Below are 18,378 nucleotides of genomic sequence, written 5' to 3'. Positions count from 1 at the left end.
TGTACAAAGAGAAACTTTCAACTGAACACGAGCCAAGAGCAGGAGGTGGGACATCTATTCTATTCTTTTCCCCCACCGCCATGCCTGCCTCATTGAACCCTTCACAGAGCAAAGACTAAAGCCCTGCGTGTGGCTAAGCCAACCGAGGAAGGCTTTGGAGGGTCTCTGGATTTTCATTCAGTCGCCTAACAGCCAGGGAGGGAAAAGGAAAAAGGCCTTTCCCAAGCTTTCCCAAGTCCAGACTTGCCTCATCCGAGGTCTGCTGTCTCTGAGCTCTCTGTTTGCATTTGCTTGAAGATCTGTTTGTATATATTGATAGACACATGAATTCCCAAACCCCATCACCAAATGTATACCGCAAGCAAATAAAAGTAGACCATCCAGGAGGGTGCGGGCAAGAAATTCTGCAGAGAATGGGACCGGCTTACCTTCATTTCTGCCTTCGTGTTACAGGACTTTTTTTTTTTTTTTTTCTTTTCTGCCTTTAAAAAGACCAGGGGCTGTTTGCTGTTAAGGATCAGATCATTGGTTTGATGTGGTTCAACAGCACTCATGCCATCCAGGCTGGTTCCCTTTGCCTGTTTCAAAGACAAAGAGAGTCACTCTAATTCCCATTCGTGCACGGAGAGATCAACTATGAATACTTCCTGAGGAAGTGAGAATCAAAGAGGCAGCCCAGAGATGCTTCTGCGCTCCAATTATATTCCATTTTCAGGTTGGGTTCTACTCCTTAAAATGATAGAAAATTGTGGAGTGTTTCTAATCTTGGCAGCGTGGATTGAATCCGTCATTCCAGAATTGTGTTAAAGTGGTCTTGCCTGAAGCAGGGCTTTTGAAATTGGCAGTTAGCTGGTTGCTTTGGTTGGAGACTTGGTCAATTGGAAAATGTTTTATTTCACCAAAAAAAAAAAAAAAAAAAAACAAACAGTCACCAAGTCCCATCAGAAGCTGAACAGATTAGTTCTGAATTTGACGGATTTCTTTCTATTTCTTTTCAAATTTCCTTGCAGACGAGGGAGGGAAGGAGCATTGGTTAAACGCCTAAGGTGTACCATGTGCCTGTTGGTATCCTACATATTTATCTCACAAGTGTAAGACAGACCTACTCTTCCTCCTTTTCGATGTAAGAAAACAGAGATGCGGGTTTTTTGTTGCTGTTGTTGTTGTTGTTGTTTTTTAATAAACTTGCTATTCTCCAGGATCGCCAAGATCTAAGTCCAGGCATGACTAAGAAGGAACGAAAACATCCTGGTGGTTTGGGACCGGATTAGAATGTTTGCACAATCGTCTACTAGATCTATGGCTTGAGAAGCTTCTTTACAAAATGAAAATAACAGTAGCTATCTTGTGAGGTCATTGTATGGTGCGTGTTTGTTTTTCCTTTTGGCGGGGGAGGGGCAGAGAGAGAGAGAATCTCATTATAGAGTCTGATGCGGGGCTCATTTTCACAATCCAGAGAGCACGTCCTAATAGAAATCAAGAGTTCGATGCTCCGTGTGTTTCGGTGGCTCAGTTGGTTGCTGTCTGCCTTTGGCTCAGATCATGGTCCCAGGGTCCTGGGTTCAAGCCCCACATCCAGCTCCCTGCTCATCGGGGAGCCTGCTTCCCTCTCCTCCCTACTCATGCTCTCTGTCCTTATGTCTATCTTTCTCTCTCTCTCTCTCAAATAAATAAATAAAATTTAAAAAAAACAGTTGGATGCTTAACCAACTGAGCCACCCAGGTGCCCCCATACACACATGGATGCTCAATGCCAGGCCCCTATAGGCATTCCATAAAAGAGAAATAATATTATCAATCAATAATTGTGGGCCATCTCTTAAGGGGCAGGAATGACATCAAATATTTGTACTGCCGTTTATGATGTGTTTTCTTACCTAAAACAGTACAATGGACACTTCTGCTCTAGTTAATATCAGCAAAGACCCTCCCACGTGCAGAGATAGTATTTTAGGCGCTATGGGAGATTTGAGAGCAACATTGCTAGACAATAAAATGGTCACGGGCCATCATGATCCTATTATACTGGCGCAGCAGACCTCCCCTGGAAAGCAACCTACAGATCGCTTGGGGAAGCTTCGAAGTAAAGCACAGGTCATCCTGACGATGCCAACAGACTTTCCAAGGGGTATTCAGTGTGTAGAGCTTTAGAGAATTAATATCTAGATTCTCATCATACATATATATTCTTTGCTGAAACTGTTTTAACAGAATTCACCTGCCCTTGAGGTGACATGGAGTCAGTCCTCACTTTCCCTTAAAAAGTCACCACTCTGGGGCACCTGGGTGCCTCAGGTGGTTAAGCATCTGCCTTCTGCTCAGGTTGTGATCTTGGGGTCCCAGAATTGAGTCTGGCATCTGGCTTCCTGCTCAGCGGGGAGTCTGCTTCTCCCAGACTCTTCCCCACCACTCATGCTCTTTCTCAAATAAATAAATAGCCTTTTTTTGTTTGTTTGTTTGTTTGAAGTCACCTTTCTGGCTTTGTACAAAAGACAGACAGGCTTCTCACCCATCCCCCTTTCTACTAAAGTGCATTCCTTTATGCAGGGTGGGGAACCTTCTGGGCTTTTGAACAAAGGGGAATTTAAAATGCTGGTCTTCAGGTTGGAAAAACAGAGCTCTAACAACTACAAGACAAGACCTTTGCAAGTTAGGTAGTTTCTGATTTCTCTGCTTCCAAGTTTCTGGTTTCTCTGCTTTCAATTTGAGGATTCAATTACATAGCAAACTGGCAGATGATTAGAATTAGTTTTTATGGTATATCAAAATGAGCATTTTGCAGATAACCTTGAATAAATTGTTGTCATTGGTTTTTGTTTCTGTTTTTGTTGTTGTTGGTTTTTTTTTTTTTTAATTCCACTCCCATTGACTCATTTAAGGATATGAGTTTTCTCATATTTTTCAATAAAAATTGAAAAGTGGGAATGAAATATATACCAGCTCTTTTCATATAAGGAATAAGTAATATTTATTCATAAATGCATGAACCACATGAAAACTTTCCTTTCTGTCTCATCAAGATTGATTTCTAATCATACGTTTCTATTTGGTAATGATCACAACATGTTATGTATTTTTATTGTCTGGGTATATATTGGATATAATAATAATTACACAGTTTGTAGCTCAGTCCACATTTAAAAAAATAAATCTTGGGCCATAAAAAACTAAAAACAATTTCAGTTTATATACAAAGGAAGAGGAGAACAACTTTGGACATCTACGAACTGACCTTGAAGTTGTCAGAGAACCGGTCCAAGAGCTGGTCTGGAGCTCGCAGCCAGACCGTGGGGTCCTCCTGGGGGAGATCAGCAACCACAGACATCAACCAGCATCCAAGGGGTATCAGATGCTCTGTGTTTTGTAACGATGATACGGGGAGACGGGAAAATAAGAACAAGCAAACAAACAAACAAACAAAACACAATTTCAGAATCTTATCTAAGCACAGACAAAACCAAAACGTCTTAGTTGGTTCAGGCTAGGTGGCATAAGCAGCAAACATCGATTTCTCACAATTCTGGATTCTGGTCGGTTCAAGATCAGGGCACTGGCAAGATCCAGGGTCTGGCAAGGACCCACTTCCTGGTTCAAGATGGCCGTCTTCTCCGTGTCCTCACATGGCCGAAGAGGTGAGAGAGCTCCCTGGGGTCTCTTCATTAAGGGCACAGATCCCATTAAGGAGGGCTCTGCCCGCATGCCCTAACCTCCTTCCAGAGACCTCCCACCCTTCCAATATCATCACAGCAGGAATTAAGACTTTTGGGGACACAATCTACAGCACAAAATTACTACAGAAACAAAAGTACCCCACCACCCTACCCCAGCTAATATGAGTGACTGTTGCTTCTTTGCCAGTTACTGTTTTAACCATGCTCTTGTCTTCCAGATGAAGTTCCCAGATAAGGAGACTGCCAGATGAGATTTATTAAGACAACCCATCCTAGACTTGGCCCCGTGTCCAGCCAGCATTCCATTCACAGTAAAGGTTGCCTCGTTTAGCTCTCCCCAATTACCTACCCAAGGTCCAAATCCTATAATAAGTCCTTTCTACCATCTTCTTCCTGAGATTCCCAGTGCTTCAGCTGTGGGTACATTTTCCCTTGCTACTATGAGCAAGAAGCCTGATGTGTCCAGCTGGAAGTGGGTGCCTCTGTGGTATATGGCTGGAGGGCACTGACAGCATGGGATATGCCACCAAGATCCAGCTGAAGCCCTCCCTGCCCTGGGTGGTAAGCCTGAACCCAGTGCTGTTGTTCCCATCTGAGACACACTGTGTCTCTCCCTTTTGGAGACGCCCCCCTGTACGCATGCCTGAGAGATAAGTTTGTGCTATGTTGAGCTCCAATATTGTGTTAAATATGCCAGCATTGGGTTTATCATGTTTATTTGATCATATTTACATTATTCTTTGCTGAAATTGTTTTCCAGTCTTCTAACACCTGCTCCTGGCCTGTCTGCTTGTCTAATGGCTTAGAGGGGGTTCTTTGTCTATAACGGGAAATGTCTACAGGGAGAATGTGCTAGTGAGGGTCCAATCGGAGAAACAGAGCCAGTAGGAGCGATCTGTATTAAGAGATTTATTGCAATGAGTTGGCTTATATGATTGTGAGGGCCTGAGTAGGCAAGTCCAAAATCCAGAGTGCAGGCCATCAGGAAGGCAGGCTGGAACTCTCTGGAGCCTGCCAAAGCTTCTAGCCACAGGCAAGTTTCTTCCTCAGGGGAGCCTCAGCTCTGCTTTCCAGACTTTCCAACCTCTCCAATCAGGCCTACTCAGATCATGTGGAATAATCTCTTTCACTTAAAGCAGCTGATTATGAACTTCAATCGTATCTACAAAACGTCTTCACGGCAATACCTAGTTCAATGTTCGACTAACGGGGGAACTGGATGGTGGCCTGGCCAGAGTGACACGTGATGTCGACCATCGCAGCTGAAGTTGGGAAGTGGGCTGATCAATTGGTGCCCAAGCTGGGTCCAGGGGCTGAGGGATGTCCCCTGAGACGCGGCATCTTCCGTAGACTGACTTGGACTTGGATTGCCATTTTAGAACCATATAAGGAGGGCGCCTGGGTGGCTCAGTGGGTTAGGCCACTGCCTTCGGCTCGGGTCATGATCTCAGGGTCCTGGGATCAAGTCCCGTGTCGGGCTCTCTGCTCAGCGGGGAGCCTGCTTCCCTCTCTCTCTCTCTCTGCCTGCCTCTCTGTCTACTGTGATCTCTCTCTGTCAAATAAATAAATAAAATCTTTAAAAAAAAAAAAAAAAGAACCATATAAGGACATTCCCTCAGTCCTGTCTTGGTGTTTCTGAGAACTTTATTTTTGTTTGCCTAAAATCAGGAGTTTTGTCTGCTCCCCGATGACGGCTCGGTGATGACTGCCTTGCCAGGACCCAGAGCCATGAAATTATACAAACACCCATGGATGGATCCCAGCAGCTCCGAGGCACTCCTCTGTCTACACTGTGTCCCTCCCCCATCTACACTGTGTCTCCCCCATCTACACTGTGTCTCTCCCCCGTCTACACTGTGTCTCCCCCATTTATATTGTGTATCTCCTCCATCTACACCATATCTCTCCACCATCTACACTGTGCCTCTCCCCCGTCTACACTGTGTCTCCCCCATCTACACTATGCCTCTCCCCCGTCTACACTGTGTCTCTTCCCCATCTACACTGTGCCCCTCCCCCATCTACATTGTGCCTCTCCCCCGTCTACACTGTGTCTCTTCCCCATCTACACTGTGTCTCTCCCCCGTCTACACTGTGCCTCTCCCCCGTCTACACTGTGTCTCCTCCATCTACACTATGCTTCTCCCCCATCTACACTGTGCCTCTCCCCCATCTACACTGTGTCTCCCCCATCTACACTATGCCTCTTCCCCATTTACACTGTGTCTCTCCCCCGTCTACACTGTGCCTCTCCCCCGTCTACACTGTGTCTCTTCCCCATCTACACTGTGCCTCTCCCCCCTCTACCTTGTGTCTCCTCCATTTCCACCGTGTGTTGCCCAGGCCAAACCCACTTCCTCTTGTCTCCTCACCATCATGCTAACTTGCATGCTTACCTCATTCACTGCACCATTTCCCCAGGAACCACTCAAAATTGCAGTCGCCATGATGGGAAGCTTTTGAAAGGCGCGAGAGTATTCATTTGAAAGGTACCTTCGAACAAAAAGCAAAGAAATCCTCAAGAGGAGGTCACTTGTCTTGTTTCTCTGCCAGAGAGAGCATCTCGTTTAACCCAGAACTCATGCCTTCTCCCTTTCAGTACTTGGGGATTAGTGACTGCTGAACTTTTAATTATTTGGGCTGACAAAACTGTCAAATACACAGAAGTTCTACCGAGCCCAGTTGTGTGCCACTCTCTTTGAGCAAATATGTCAAAATCCTCATCTACATCTAGACTTACTGTCTTCTTTCTGGAGGGAAAATACAATCAACATCTTGTAGTGATGATTTTGTATTTGCCTGGAGTTGGCTGCCTTTTCTCTGTCTTTCTCTGTCTCTCTGTCTCTGTTCCTCTGTATCTCTGTCTCCCTGCCTGTCTCTTTCTCTGTCTCTGTCTTTCTCTCAGGAAAAAAGAGGTTAAAAATTTTAAACAAAAAAAAAACGTTCAGTTGCTGTGTCAGCACTCTGGGATTATCTACCCCAGATAAACACTCAACAACATCTTAAAAGAAAAAAATGTTATTACACAGTGTTTTTCTTTGTGGACCCCCAAAAGTATATTTATATAACAGCCTTTGATATTCTGCCTATGGCTGGGAAAAAAAATGGCTTTAGCTCTAGGATAAAACAAGAGTTTAGAGCATGATCTAGTCCTTAAAAATTAGTTGACCCTATAAAAATACTTACAGTACAAAATTTTACTGTGTCAGTACGGAATCAAATGTCTCATATTTCAACTTTCTAAGCTGCCTGCATTGGTTTTACGAGTTCATTAGGTTACTGCTGGCTCCATAGCTTATTTAAAATTAAGCATTTACACACATCAAATTACGTTCATGAAAATAAACTGATGATAATGGATATGTCTTCAGAGTATTTAACTGTATGCACCTTTCACAATACTACAAATTGTAAGGATTTAGTGTATTAGCCAAATTGTATTTTTTAGGACCATAACTAGTTTTAAGGAATTAGACAAAACTTTAAATTAATTAATAAACAATTTTTGGATGCCTGGATAGTTTTTAATTAAGGAATAACTATGAAACATTGGTCATCAAACATAATTTATCCTGATTTCTTAAAACAGCAATAGGTTAATAAATTGTTTTTGTCACAATTGTAGTGATTGTAACAATTTTATGCTTATTGTTTCTGGATGGTTTTATATATTAACATTTTTTATTTATTTATTGTTTTGCTATCAAAATTATTAAAATGATGTGATACATTTTTTTAAAGGGCATAAACAGCTCTTGATTTTCTATAATCTAGTTTTCTCTTTTTTATGGAGAAAAGTAACCTCTCTGGGGAAGTATTCACACCTTTTTCAAATCTTCTAGAGTCTTTTTTTGGATATCTCTGTTTAATTCTATGTTTTGGTGCATCCGACTTAAAAAAAAACAAACACAACAACAACTAAAACTTGCTAAGAGATTCTGCAATACAGAGCTGAATTTACCATTGACATTTGGGCTTCTCACAGAGATTAAATCAGTTGAGATGCCTAAGTTAATTCCCCTTAGCAAAACCTACTAACTCACAAATGACAGAAGAGCAAATATATATGTATACCATAAGAGGCAAATGGTCTGGGCTAATCCATGGCTTAAATGATTGAAAAACAACAAGGATTTCTGGAGCACAGCAGGAACCCCTAGGAAATGGACAGAGAATTGATTCCCTCCTGTTGTGATAAATGATACTTATATTCCCAATACAGCCTGTGCCCTTGGGACTCTACTTCCGAAGTGATTATCAGGCTCATAGCTGCCTGTTTTCCTCTAACTACCTGTGTGCTTGGGTGTGATTCCTCAAGAATACGAGCTATTGAACACCAGCCCTCTCAGGAACTTCCAGCATGAAGCCAGCATAAGATATTCCAAAAGGGGAATACTGATGCCCTCACCCCTGCAAACTCTCCTGACTGCAATCTCCACGGTGACCTGAAACTTGTCGTGGACCCCAGTAGATGTCATAAATAATGCCAGCGTTTCCGTGAAAGATCATGTAATGCTTGATTTCCTCCAAGCTTGAGGTCTCTAAGTAAACACTACAGGGCAAGTTTCAAGACAAGGCGAGAAGAAACCACCTGGGGCTCTAAAACAGGCCCTGCTGGATTCTGGGATATGTTTTCCTTGCCTGGGGTTTATGGTCTAGACCTCTTGCTTGGAGACCTACAAGGACTAATAATCATGTGGTTTCTGGTAATTGGGTGTGTTAGAGTTGGCTGACGTATCCAGTCCAGAGTCTTAAAGTCTCCTGGGCAGCCACTGTCCCATCAGATGGCTCAACAACTCATTTTACAATGGAGAAGAGGGATTGACCCTAGTCTATCTATTGGAGAGGTGCAGGAGACACCTTCTTGATGACGGGAAGCAAAATCTCTCATCATGAGTTAATATCCTGTGGTCTGACTTCATCTGTCCTTGTCTAAAAGAAGGGGCCCAGAAAGTGAAAAGCATTCCCTGATGCACTGTGGTTATTAGGCACTGACACGTGCTCACTGCTAGACATGCTATTCTCCTATTGGATATGAACAGTTTCACCAAGCATCAACATCAGACAAAGTTAGGGGTGATCATAGCTAAGTAAAACAATAACCAAAATCAGCTTGTGATTTCACTGAAACAAAGGGAAAAAGTCACTGTGCGAACTAGAGAAATGTAAACCCATCCCCTCCCAGCTAATAGGAGTGTCTTACCATTATAAGCCTTCACCTTACTCACCCCCATCCACATGACATTAAGATAAAACCCATCATGGAATTGTCCCTGCTTCCTGAAAGCATCCAATCCAGAGAGAAGCCAAGCATCCATGAACTCTCCCCCAAAGACTTAAAATCCAAATCATATAATAAATCCTTTCTAGAACCCTTGTACTCAGATGCCCAGTGGTTCCCCATGGTGTGTGCCCTCCCTTGTCTCAGTGAATGAGAAACCTGATTTGTTCAATGCCAAGTGCATTCTGGTTGGCTTTTGTCTAGAGGCCATTTAAAGTACAAATTTTTGTTGCAGAAAAAGATAATAGCTCTGTATACTTAAGGAAACAGTTGACAAAACAAAGAGGCAATTCACAGAATGGGAGAAAATATTTGCAAATGACACTACAGATAAAAGGCTAGTTTCCAAGATCTAGAGAGAACTTCTCAAAATCAATACCCAAAAAACACATAATCATGTCAAAAAATGGGCAAAAGACATGAACAGACACTTCTCCAAAGAAGACATATGAATGGCTAACAGACACATGAAAAATGTTCAACATCATTAGCCATCAGGGAAATTTAAATCAAAACCACATTGAGATACTGCCTTACACCAGTTAGAATGGCCAAAATTGACAAGAAAAGAAACAACAAATGTTGGAGAGGTTTTGGAGAAAAGGAAACCCTCTTACATTGTTGGTGGGCATGCAAGCTGGTATAGTCCCTTTGGAAAAAGTGAGGATGTTCCTCAAAAAGTTAAAAATAGAGCTACCTTATGATCCAGCAATTACACTACTGGGTATTTAACTTAAAGATACATATCTAGTGAAAAGAAGGGGTACATGCACCCCAATGCTAATAGCAGCAATGTCCACAATAGCCAAACTGTGGAAGGAGTTGAGATGCCCTTCAACAAATGAATGGATAAAGAAGATATGGTCCATATATACGATGGAATATTACTCAGTCATCAGAAAGGATGAATACTCAACTTTTGAATCAACATGGACGGGACTGGAGGAGATTGTGCTGAGTGAAATAAGTCAAGCAGAGAAAGACAATTATTTTAAGGTTTCACTTATTTGTGGAACATAAGGAATAGCATGGGGGACATTAGGAGAATGAAGAGAAAAATGAAGGAAAATCAGAGTGGGAGATGAACCTTGAGAGACTATGGACTCCAGGAAAGAAACTGAGGGCTTCAGAGGGGAGGGAGATGGAGAGATAGGTGAGCCTGGTGACAGGACGCATATTACATGGAGCACTGGGTGTTATAAGCAAACAACAAATCATGGAAAACTATATAAAAAACTAATGAAGTACTGTAGGGTGACAAACATAACATAACATTAAAAATAATAATAAAAATAAAGGCACACACAAAAAATAAGAGACCTAATAAAAGTCTTTCAAGCTCAAACTATGAGGATAAAATCTGGTGTGTGGGATCAAGAACAGAATGGAAATACAGGCTCAGTAAAGGAAACCTTCAACGTTCTTACCACAGAAGAAAAGCTTACTTGTGCATTTTTAAAATGGATGATGTTATGTACCACAGTGTTATGATATGTAGATGTCCTTGGATGCTTTTAAAAGAAGGTAGTCATTGGGGTGCCTGGGTGGATCAGTCACTAAACATCTACCTTCAGCTCAGGTCATGATCCCAGGGTCCTGGATTGGAGCCCTGCATTGAGCTTCCTGCTCAGCAGAAAGTCTGTTCTCTTTCTCCCTCTGCTTCACTCTCTCCTTCTCAAATAAATAAAATTTAAAAATAATTTTTAAAGGTAGGCATTTTTAACATTTTTTATTTTATTAAAAAAATTTTTTCAAGTAAACTCCACACCCAGTGTGGGGCTTGAACCCACAACCTTGAGATCAAGAGACATATGCTCTACCTGCTAAGCCACCCTTTAATTATTTTATTTTTTCAATAATAATGTTTATAGTTCAGTGGTAATTATATCCTTTGCAATTATGTATACTCATGATGAAAATATTTAGATATTAATTTAAACATGTATACATTGATTGATTTGCAAATGTCAAACCACACTTGCATCCCAGGGATAAATCCCACCTGGTCATGTGGATAATCATTTTTAATGTACTGTTGGAGCTCATTCACTAGGATCTTGTTGAAAACTTTGGCATCCATATTCATCAGGAATATTGGTCTGAAATTCTCTTTTTTGGTGGGGTCTTTGCCTGCTTTGGGGATCAGGGTAATGCTGGCTTCATAGAAAGAGTGGAAGTTTTCCTTGTTTCTATTTTTTTGAAACAACTTCAGGGGAATAGGTATTATTTCTTCTTTGAATGTTAGGTAGAATTCTCCAGGGAATCCATCAGGTCCTGGACTCTTGTTTTTTGGGGAGGTTTTTGATCACCGCTTCGATCTCGTTACTACATATTGGTCTATTCAGGTTGTCAATTTTTGTACGTTTCCAGGAATGTATCTATTTCTTCTAGGTTGCTTAACTTATTGGCATATAACTGTTGATAGTAATTTCTGATGATTGCTTCTATTTCCTTGGTGTTAGTCATGATCTCCCCCCTTTCACTCATAATTTTATTAATTTGTGTCCTCTCTCTCTTCTTTTTGGATTAGTTTGGCCAGTGGCTTATCAATCTTATCGATTCTTTCAAAAAACCAGTTTCTAGTTTCGTTGATGTGTTCTACCGTGTCTCTAGTTTCTATCTCATTGATCTCTGCTCTAATCTTGATAATTTTTCTTCTTGTGTGTGGGATTGGCTTAATTTGTTGTTGATTTTCCAATTCTTTAAGCTGTAAAGAGAGCCAGTGTATTTGGGATTTTTCAAACTTTTTGAATGACGCTTGGGTAGCTATGTATTTCCCCCTTAGGACTGGCTTTGCCATATCCCATAGGTTTTGGACCAATGTGTCTTCATTCTTATTGGTTTCCATGAATTGTTTAAGTTCTTCTTTGATTTCCTGGTTGACCCAAACATTCTTAAGCAGGATGGGTTTTTAGCTTCCAAGTGTTTGAGTTCCTTCCAAGCTTTTCCTTGTGATTGAGCTCCAGTTTCAAAGCATTATGGTCTGAGAATATACAGGGAATAATCTCAATCTTTTGGTATCCGTTGAGCCCTTATTTGTGACCCAGTATGTGGTCTATTCTGGATAAATTTCCTTGTGTGCTTAAGAATAATGAGTATTCTGTTGTTTTAGGGTGGAATGTTTTGTTTATATCTATGAGGTCCATCTGGTCCAATGTGTCATTCAAAGCTCTTGTTTCTTTATTGATTTTCTGCTTGGATGATCTATTACTGAGAGTGGCGTGTCAAGATCCCCTACAATTAATGTATTCATATCAATATGACTCTTTATCTTGATTAACAGTTGGCTTTTGTAGGTGGCTGCTCCCATGTTGGGGGCATAAATATTTACAATTGCTAGATCTTCTTGGTGGATAGACCCTTTAAGAATGATGTGGTGTCCTTCTGTATCTCTGGCTACAGTCTTTAGCTTAAAATCGAATTTATCTGATATGTGAATTGCTACCCCAGTTTTCTTTTGAGGCCTGTTGTCATGAAAGATGGTTCCCCATCCCTTCACTTTCAGTCTGGATGTATCTTTAGGTTCCAAATGGGTCTCTTGTAGACAGCATATGGACGGGTCCTGTCATTTTATCCAGTCTGCAACCCTGTGCCATTTTATGGGAGCATTTAGGCCATTCACATTGAGAGTGATTATTGAAAGGTACATTTTTATTGACATCATAAAAATGCATCTTTCAATTATCACTCTCAATGTGAACAGCCTCTAAGTATAGGAATAGCGGGAACATTCCTCAACTTCATAAAATCTATCTATGAAAAACCCACAGCAAATGTCATTCTCAATGGGGAAAAACTGACAGCCTTCCCTTTGAGATCAGGAACATGAAAAGGATGTCCACTATTGCCACTGTTGTTCAACATAGTACTAGAAGTCCTAGCAACAGCAATTGGACAACAAAAGGAAATAAAAGGTGTTCAAATTGACAAAGAAGAAGTCAAACTCTCTCTCTTCACAGATGACATGATACTTTATATGGAAAACCCAAAAGGCTCCACCCCCAAACTACTGGAACTCATACAGCAATTCAGTAATGTGGCAGGATAAAAAATCAATGCACAGAAATCAGTTGCTTTCTTATACACTAACAATGAAAATATAGAAATAAAAATTAGAGAATCAATTCCATTTGCTATAGCACCAAGAACCATAAGATGTCTAGGAATAATGCTAGCCAAAGAGGTAAAGGATCTGTACTCAAGGAACTACAGAACACTCATGAAAGAAACTGAAGAAGAAACAAAAAGATGGAAAAGCTTTCCATGCTCATGGATCAGAAGAATAAACATTGTCAAAATGTCTATACTGCCTAGAGCAATCTATAACTTCAATGCCATCCTGATCAAAATTTCACCAGCATTTTTCAAAGAGCTGTAAGAAACAATCCTAAAATTTGTATGGAACCAGAAGAGACCCTGAATTGCTAAGGAAATGTTGAAAAAGAAAAACAAAACTGGAGGCATCATGTTGCCTGATTTCAAGCTTTGCTACAAAGCTGTGATCACCAAGACAGCATGGTACTGGGACAAAAACAGACACATAGACCAGTGGAACAGAGTAGAGAGCCCAGATATGGACCCTCAACTCTATGGTCAACTAATCTTCGACAGAGCAGGAAAATATATGCAGTGGAAAAAAGACTGTCTCTTCAATAAATGGCGCTGGCAAAATTGGAAAGCTATGTGTAGAAGAATGAAACTTGACCATTCTCTTACACCATACACAAAGATAAACTCGAAATGGATAAAAGATCTCCAACGTACAGCAGGAATCTATCAAAATCCTAGAGGAGAACATAGGCAGTAATCTCTTCAACATTGGCCACAGCAAATTCTTTCAAGAGACATGTCCCCAAAAGAAAAGGAAATCTGTATACAAGAAGATAAAGAAACAGCCTATCCACAAGAAGTTAGTAGGGCATGTCAATACTTGAAAAAATCTTGAGGAAGAAAGTTAAAGTATTCCCATAGTGACTGACCCTAACTGGATCTCACTGGGAATATTTTCAAATCCACATTCATTTCAATTGGTCTTTTTGAAGTTGGTGGAATTAAGACCCCAAGGAATTGTCCATACCCACTAGACTGACTGCTGGAAAGTCTCCTTTCCCTTGCTTTGGTCCCACAAGCTCTTTCCTCCCTGATGACCATGAAAAACACCTTTTGTGTCACAAAAAACCTGGAATTTTAATGTATTCAGAAATGAGGTATGGTGTAACCCCCAGTGTCTACTGAGCCTCTCTCTCCTTCCTTCCTACAAAAGCCTTTTTTTTTTTAAAAGATTTTATTTATTTATTTGAAAGTGAGCAAGAGAGAAAAGAATGAGTAGAGGGGTGGAGGGGGGACTGGCAGAGGGAGAAGGAGAACCAGGGTCCCTGCTGAGCAGGAAGCCCAATGCGGGGCTTCATCCCAGAACCCTGAGATCATGACCTGAGCCGAAGGCAGACCCTCAACCAACTGAGCCGCCGAGGTACTCCCTACAAAAGACTTTTAAAACTTAAAATATCATTTTAAAACTGAAGTCTGGGTGAAAGAGACATCACAGTTTTTCCAAAACTGTCTTGGGGGAGTCATAAACAGAGAGGTTTAAAGACCCCGTTCTAGTCTGTAAGCTGTTTTATTGGCCACCGTGGGCCCCAGCAGCACTGTGCGTGACAGGTAAGAGGCCCTCTGCAGGCACTTGGTGTTGGGCCAAGTGGATTCATTCATGAATGATTAGCATGGGGGCTACAGTAGATGCTGTGCTTGGCTGGGGAAGGGGTCAAAGAGGAGACACAAGGGGAGTGACTGGGGCCAGGGTGCGGGGAGATGTCAATCTAAAGAGATGCAAGAGAGATGCAGAAAAGGATGTGTATAGCAAGAGAGAGTATTTTCCTTTTCCCACCAAATAAAACCAGGGGGGTACTTTATGGGCTAGGGGACCCCTTGAAACAGTTGACAGGATTCATTCTTTCTGAACTCTCTCCCCTCCTTGAACCTTCTCTCTTTAATATAGTCAAAACAAGCTTTTTTTAGGGAGCACCTGGGTGTCTCAGTGGGTTGCACTTCTGCCTTCGGCTGGGGTCATGATCTCAGGATCATGGGATCGAGCCCCATACCGGGCTCTCTGCTCGGCGGGGAGCCTGCTTTCCCCCTCTCTGCCTGCTTCTCTGCCTGCTTGTGATCTTTCTTTTTCTCTGTCAAATAAATAAATTAATTAAATCTTAAAAAAAAAAAAAAGGCATTTGTTCCCCACCCCACCCCTTGCCTCTGGCACCAGAACAGCTCTTGTCTGGGACATTATTGGTCTCCTCATTGCTGGATTCATGGTCAGTGATCATTTCCTTTCTCACTTGACCCATCAGCAGCCTCTGACATGAATCTTTACTCTTTCCTTCTTGCTTCTGGAACATTCTCTCACGAGTCTTCTTCTACACGCTTTAGCTTCAACTTCTAAGTGGCTTATGCTTCTTGCTCTTCACATTCTCCTTCTGTGGATGTCAAATGTCAGGGTTCTTACTGAATACTGGCTTTCCTTCTCCACGTATGATCATTGCCTTGGTGATCTCTTCTGTTCTTGGGGCTGAACATACCTTCAAACATAGCCAACTCCTAAATGCCTATCTCCGGCCCAGACAGCTCTGAACTCCAGATGCATGGCCGTCTGTCTCCTTGACATCCCTACGTCAGAACCCAGTTGAATCCATCATAAACACAACTCCTGGTTTCTTTCTTTCCTTCATCCCTTGGCTCTGTTTCCCCAATCTTCTCCAGTTAATTAAATGTCAACTCCGTCCTTACAATTGCTCAGGCCAACAATTTTGAGGTCATCACTGAGGCTTCCCTTTCCCTTTACTCCCCCAATTGAATCCTCCCTCAAATCCTTTGGCTCTATCTTCATAATATATTCAAAATCCAAACATTCTTCTGTTCCCTTCTACTGGTACCATCTTGTTCTGAGCCACCTTTCCCCTCAGTCTGTATTATTGGAAAAGCCCCTCCAATGTGCTTCCCTGCTTCTAACTTTATGCTTCAGATTATTGAAAAAGAACTAAGGCTAGCTGCTGGTTCCAATAATCCCCAAACTCTCCACAGCTGAACACAAACACGTTTTATTTCTCACTTAAATCTCAGTCTCATGAAAATAATACAGCACTCTTCAAAGCACCAATTTAGAGACCTGGTTGTTTCCACCTGGTGGCTCTATTTCATGACTCCAGGCTCTCCCTGGAATCCTATAATAGGCGGGTAGAGATAAGTTAGAGAAGAGAGCACAGAGGGGACCCACCAATTATTGAACCGTCTGGGCCTCAGAACAACATGCTTCCTTCTGCTCATATTCTGTTGGCCAAAATGAGCCACATGACCAATCCAATCACAAGGAAGTCTGGGAGAGGCAGATGTGCCCAGAGGTTGTTTGTGGGCACTCGTGGTTCCTTCTGGGCCCTATTACAATTTAGTTCCCACGCAAGCACTGGAAACGATGCCTGTCACATTCTCCAAAACTTGAAAATGTTTTGACACACAGGGAGAGATCACTTTTCACCCACCCTTCACCCCATTCACTCGGTTGCCCTTCAGCTCTGTAACTCTTGAATTAAATCTATCTTCTGGGGTGCCTGGGTGGTTCAGTCATTAGGCTTTTGACTCAGGTCATTATCCCCAGGGTCCTGGGATCGAGTCCCACGTTGGGCTCCCTTCTTGGCGGGAAGCCTGCTTCTCCCTCTCCCTCTCTCCCTGCTTATGTTCCCTCTCTCGGTGTCTCTCTGTCAAATAAATAAATAAAATCTTAAAAAAAAATCTACCTTCTGTCCTAATGATGTTCTCTGGGGAAGACTGTTGGTTTTGCTTCACCCTCTTCCTTCTCCTTTCTATGGCAACAGCATCATAACATTCCTTTAGGGTACCATCCCCTCCAGTATATATGCAAAAGGAAGTGAAGCCCAAGGACCCCATGCCAGATAGTGTATCAGTCTCTGGAAAATCCACATGGGACACTACTGTTGGCCACAGTGAAGTGGGCATCAATTGTGTTTGCCAGTTCAGCATTCATATCCCTGTATTTCCGAGCAACCGTTCCTGGGGAAAACATACTCTCTCATTGTCTTAGTCTCTTTGGCTAAAGGCTGCTATGACCAAATGCCACAGACTGGGTGGTGTAGAAACAATAGAGATGTATTTCTCACAGTTCTGGAGGCTGGGAAGTCCAAGATCAAGGTGCTGGCAGATTCCATGTCGGTGAGGACCTGCTTCCTGGTCTATAGATGGCCATCTTGTCATGGCTATCTTCCCTCACATGGTGGAAGGGAGCTCTCTGAGGCCCCTTTTATAAGGACACTCATCCCATTCATAAGATAATTCCTGAGACTAATCACCTCCCAAAGACTGGACCTCTGGACCATCACAACGTGTTGGTATGTTTCAATACATGAATTTGGGGGAGACACAATTGTTCACTTTATAACATCCGTTACTTAGCCACATGCATTAGCTGGACCCGATTCCAACCCCAGGCTCGAAGACTGGGCCCAAGAGCTGAACAGAATCTTTTTCATTCATTCAATAACTATTACTGAGCATCTACTATGCGCCAGGCATGGCCCTAAGTTCTGGAGAGTTGACAAAACCATCGAAGGCAAAACCCCAGCTTATGGGTGATCCAGGCAACGATCCAGGTGGGATGACCTCCCCCAAATGAGGTCAACACACGGGAAGGTGCAGCTGAGATTTTCAGGGAGGCAAATGCCTTTGAGCACCTGATCCCAGCAAGTATAAACCCGATCTGCCTCCAGACTTTCCTATGCCAGAAGCCATAAATGCCTTTTTACTCAAATCACTTTGCATTGGTTTTTTTGTCCCTTTCAGCAGAAAGGAATCATGCTCACTAGCCATTAGGGATGATGGGGAATTACATGATGTAATGTCTATCAAGCAGGCCCCCGATGCCGGCGGCCGAGACAGCGCTTCTCTGCACATCAGCACAAACACGCAGAAATTAAGTGAAAAATATCCTCCCTGGGTACAATCAGGAGGAAGCGAGACGAGCACCTTCCTCGAATTTTAACGAAATACCTCCACGTTCTGCCAGCCCCGCCATGTTACCGGATGCTGAGGGAGACCTTCCTTACCTTCAGCACAGAACAAAGAACGTGGGATCTGAATTCCACAAAAGAGGGATGGCCTCTTTGCTTTCAGACATTGCCGGGAAGGTGATACCGCAGAGCAGCCCTGAAGTCCAGGTCTGCAACACACCTGGAAATAGGAGTAGAGTGCTTTAAAATACTTTGCCGTGCATATTAATTTGTAATCCGAAGGTGACAATGGACTCATTGGAGCCAGAAATGAGAAGCAATTAAAAATTTCATCTACACGTTCAATTATTTACCAACCCGCCTTGACTTTGGGATTTAAAACATCTGAGGAGGCATCAGCCAAGGAAGGTCCTGC

The 18,378-nt window shown here is 42.4% G+C and overlaps 1 long non-coding RNA gene across 1 annotated transcript; it reads right to left on the bottom strand.

Annotated features, from left to right (window-relative positions):
* Nucleotides 1–434: 434 nt before the first annotated feature.
* Nucleotides 435–18,174, bottom strand: LOC123390720. Its single transcript, XR_006605298.1, has 4 exons — nucleotides 18,060–18,174; nucleotides 6,068–6,164; nucleotides 3,233–3,354; nucleotides 435–578 (listed from the first exon to the last, which is right to left on the bottom strand). It is a non-coding gene; the product is annotated as an uncharacterized LOC123390720 (long non-coding RNA).
* Nucleotides 18,175–18,378: the final 204 nt, after the last annotated feature.

Source organism: Mustela putorius, unplaced genomic scaffold (assembly GCF_011764305.1).
Source record: "Mustela putorius furo isolate JIRA1106 unplaced genomic scaffold, ASM1176430v1.1 tig00000139_pilon_pilon_pilon, whole genome shotgun sequence".
Classification (NCBI taxonomy): domain Eukaryota; kingdom Metazoa; phylum Chordata; class Mammalia; order Carnivora; family Mustelidae; genus Mustela; species Mustela putorius.
Note: the sequence above shows the minus strand (reverse complement) of the source record. Positions and strands in the feature narration are given on the sequence as shown.